This window comes from Urocampus carinirostris, unplaced genomic scaffold, assembly GCF_059441175.1.
Source record: "Urocampus carinirostris isolate Australia breed hairy pipefish unplaced genomic scaffold, RoL_Ucar_1.0 HiC_scaffold_25, whole genome shotgun sequence".
NCBI lineage: Eukaryota > Metazoa > Chordata > Actinopteri > Syngnathiformes > Syngnathidae > Urocampus > Urocampus carinirostris.
The window spans coordinates 53,633-57,500 of NW_028283132.1; the positions used below are offsets into that span (position 1 = coordinate 53,633).

Here is a 3,868-nt window from a genome sequence, read left to right on the forward strand (position 1 = left end):
AACGAAAGTGAGGCCGGACGAATCCGATACGAGTTACGAGTGAGGCGGGATCCACGGCTGGCACTCGCGGGGCCCTCTTGCGAAACCATGCCTCGGCGTGAACCTTTTGGCGGCAGAACCAAGACGAACCGAGGTCGAGCTTCCGTCTCGAGCCACACCCAGACGTCCGACCGTCGCGGAGCCCGACGCCACGCGTGCTAGGGCTCCGCGCGAAACATCGTTTCACGACACCCGCAGCGCCCCCCCGGCGGCAGACGCACTCTGGTTGATCCTGCCAGTAGCATATGCTTGTTTTCAAGATTAAGCCATGCATGTCTAAGTACGAATGGCCAGTACAGTGAAACTGCGAACGGCTCATTAAATCAGTTATGGTTCCTTTGATCGCTCCACCGTTACTTGGATAACTGTGGCAAATCCAGAGCTAATACATGCAAACGAGCGCCGACTCGCGGGCGGGGCTCCGGCCTCGCCCCGGGGACGCGTGCATTTATCAGACACAAAAACCCACGCGGTGTCCGGCGGGCGGGGGCTCAGCCGTCGCGCGCGTCCCCCGCGTCCGGCCTCCGCCTCTCCGGGCGGGGGCGTAAGCGGCGCGGGCGGCTCCGCGCGCGCCGGTCCTCGTTCCGCCGGCCCGGCCCCCCCTTTGTGTTGACTCAGGATAACCTCGTGCCGATCGCTCGCCCACCCGAGGCGGCGACGACTCATTCGAATGTCTGCCCTATCAACTTTCGATGGTAGACTCTGCGCCTACCATGGTGACCACGGGTAACGGGGAATCAGGGTTCGATTCCGGAGAGGGAGCATGAGAAACGGCTACCACATCCAAGGAAGGCAGCAGGCGCGCAAATTACCCACTCCCGACACGGGGAGGTAGTGACGAAAAATAACAATACGGGACTCGTTCGAGTCTCCGTAATTGGAATGAGCCGAACACAAACCCATCGGCCAGCATCCATTGGAGGGCAAGTCTGGTGCCAGCAGCCGCGGTAATTCCAGCTCCAATAGCGTATTTTAAAGTTGCTGCAGTTAAAAAGCTCCTAGTTGGACCCCGGGACGCGAGCTGACGGTCCGCCGCGAGGCGTGCATCCGTCTGTCCCAGCCCCTGCCTCTCGGCAAAAGCCCCCGTGATGCCCTTCGCTGGGTGTCACTCGCGGGGCCCGAAGCGTTTACTTTGAGGAAATTAGAGTGTTCAAAGCAGGCCACACGGCCGCCCCTGCATATCGCAGCTGGGAATAATGGAATAGGACTCCGGTTCTATTTTGTGGGTTGTCATGAACTGGGGCCATGATTAAGAGGGACGGCCGGGGGCATTCGTACTGCGCCGCTAGAGGTGAAATTCTTGGACCGGCGCAAGACGGACGAGAGCGAAAGCATTTGCCAAGAATGTTTTCATTAATCAAGAACGAAAGTCGGAGGTTCGAAGACGATCAGATACCGTCCTAGTTCCGACCATAAACGATGCCGACTCGCGATCCGGCGGCGTTATTCCCATGACCCGCCGAGCAGCACCCGGGAAACCGACCAAGTGTCTGGGTTCCGGGGGGAGTATTGTTGCAAAGCTGAAACTTAAAGGAATTGACGGAAGGGCACCACCAGGAGTGGAGCATGCGGCTTAATTTGACTCAACACGGGAAACCTCACCCGGCCCGGACACGGAAAGGATTGACAGATTGAAGGCTCTTTCTCGATACCGTGGGTGGTGGTGCATGGCCGTTCGTAGTTGGTGGAGCGATTTGTCTGGTTAATTCCGATAACGAACGAGACTCAAACATACTAAATAGTACCGCGGCCCCCCGCGCGGTCGGCGGCAGAAAACTTCTTAGAGGGACAAGTGGCTCTCAGCCACACGAGAATGAGCAATAACAGGTCTGTGATGCCCTTAGATGTCCGGGGCTGCACGCGCGCCACACTGAGCGTATAAGCGCGTCGTCTATCCCCGCGCCGGCAGGCGCGGGTAATCCTATGAACCCCGCTCGTGACAGGGCCTGGGGATTGCAATTATTTCCCACCAACGAGGAATTCCCAGTAAGCGCGGGTCATTAGCCTGCGTTGATTAAGTCCCTGCCCTTTGTACACACCGCCCGTCGCTACTACCGATCGGATGGCTTAGTGAGGTCCTCGGATAGTCCCCGCCGGGGCCGGCCCCGGCTCCGGCGGTGTGCCAGAAGACGGTCGAACTTGACTATCTAGAGGAAGTAAAAGTCGTAACAAGGTTTCTGTAGGTGAACCTGCAGAAGGATCATTAACGTACGAGCGGCAGCAGATCCGCCTCGGTACACCCCCGACGAGCCAGACGCCGAGGGCGGCGGGTCGTCGCAGGCGGAGGAAGAGGGTAGACCGGGACGGGACGGGACGGGGGGCGCGGCGCGGGTCACTCCCGGGCCGCGCGTCGGAGCGAGTTCGGCGGGCGCCACGCGGCGCGGCGCGACGCGAGAAAAGGCGGCGGGCGATGTCGCGCTACCTCCGTGCGAGCGGGGTAGCGCGCTCGTCCGACGACCCCAGTAGCGCGGCGCGGCGCGACGACAGGCGACCGCCAGCGACGGGCGAAAGGCGGCGGCCGTGCGCGGGACCCCCGTAACCGGGGAATCCCCCTATGCCGACGACCCTAGCTCGGCGCGGTTCTCGCGCTTCCGGCGCGCGCTTCCGGGGCGGCACTCGCCTCGACGACCTCCCGTCCTTTAAAGGTAACGGTTCGGGCCGGCGCCCCGGCGTCCGTCCGCCCGTCGGTGTCGCGTGTCCGTGCGGCGCGGGGCTGCTCTCGGCGAGGGTCGCCGAGCAAGCGGATCCCCGCACGGATCACAACGGCCGTATGGCGGCGGCGTCGGGACGCCCGCCCGAGACAAAGGTTCAGGGCGACGAAACGGTGCTCCCACCGGCTACCTTTTTCCCCGGCCAAACGCGTCCGTCGGCCGGAGCCCTCGAGGGGCCGCGTAGCGCGCGCGTGGGCCGGCCCCCGGACACCGGAGTCCCTCCCGGGGCTCCGGACACCGGGGGTTCGGTTCCGCGCGGTCCGCCGCGGTCTCCTCTGTCCATCCATAGTCCGGGCAGGCCGCGGCCGGGTCGGGGGCCAGTCCCCCCTCGGTGTCAGCGCGGTCGCGCCGCCCTTGTAAACCAAACCCACTCGCTGACGGGTAGCAACACCCAAAGCGTCGCTTCGCGGCGCGGCGGGGCTTCCAAGTCGGATGGCCTTCCGGGGTCCGGGTAGGAGACGCCGGGGGCCGGCCTCAGCGCCGAGCCCCCGACCTACCCGGCGAGTCCGGTCGCCGAGTCGTGTCAGGCCCGAGCGGGAGACGCCGGGCGCCGGCCTCAGCGCCGAGCGCCCGACCTACCCGGGCCGACGCACGTCTCGGGCGCCGTCGCGGCCCCGAGCGGGAGACGCCGGGCGCCGGCCTCAGCGCCGCGCGCCCGACCCGCTCGGCTCGTCGCGGCGTCGCGCGTATCGCGCCCGTCGGTAACCGCGCCGCGGGTTAGGGGCTCGCTCGCGGGAGCGACCGAACGGCACCCGCGGCGCGTTCGTCTCCGGTACAAACCCTGTCGTGAATTTGTCTCCGATCGTCCCGGGCGGACGTAAAAGGGCCCAAACGTACGACTCTTAGCGGTGGATCACTCGGCTCGTGCGTCGATGAAGAACGCAGCTAGCTGCGAGAACTAATGTGATTTGCAGGACACATTGATCATCGACACTTTGAACGCACATTGCGGCCCCGGTTTTACCCCGGGGCCACGCCTGTCTGAGCGGCGCTTTCCAATCGATCGGACGCGGGCCGGGCCCTCCGCGACATTCCGCCGGTCCGTCCGGCGGGTGGCGCGAGAACCCGGTCCGCGCGGGCGAGGCTCGGGCCCTCCGCGACATTCCGCCGGTCCGCCC

General features: G+C 64.8%; 2 non-coding genes across 2 annotated transcripts; both read left to right on the forward strand.

Moving 5' to 3' along the window:
• Positions 1-258: 258 nt before the first annotated feature.
• Positions 259-2,245, forward strand: LOC148345743 (18S ribosomal RNA). The gene has a single exon (XR_015848485.1). It is a non-coding gene; the product is annotated as an 18S ribosomal RNA (ribosomal RNA).
• Positions 2,246-3,587: 1,342 nt separating this feature from the next.
• Positions 3,588-3,741, forward strand: LOC148345744 (5.8S ribosomal RNA). The gene has a single exon (XR_015848484.1). It is a non-coding gene; the product is annotated as a 5.8S ribosomal RNA (ribosomal RNA).
• The last annotated feature ends 127 nt before the right edge of the window (positions 3,742-3,868 follow it).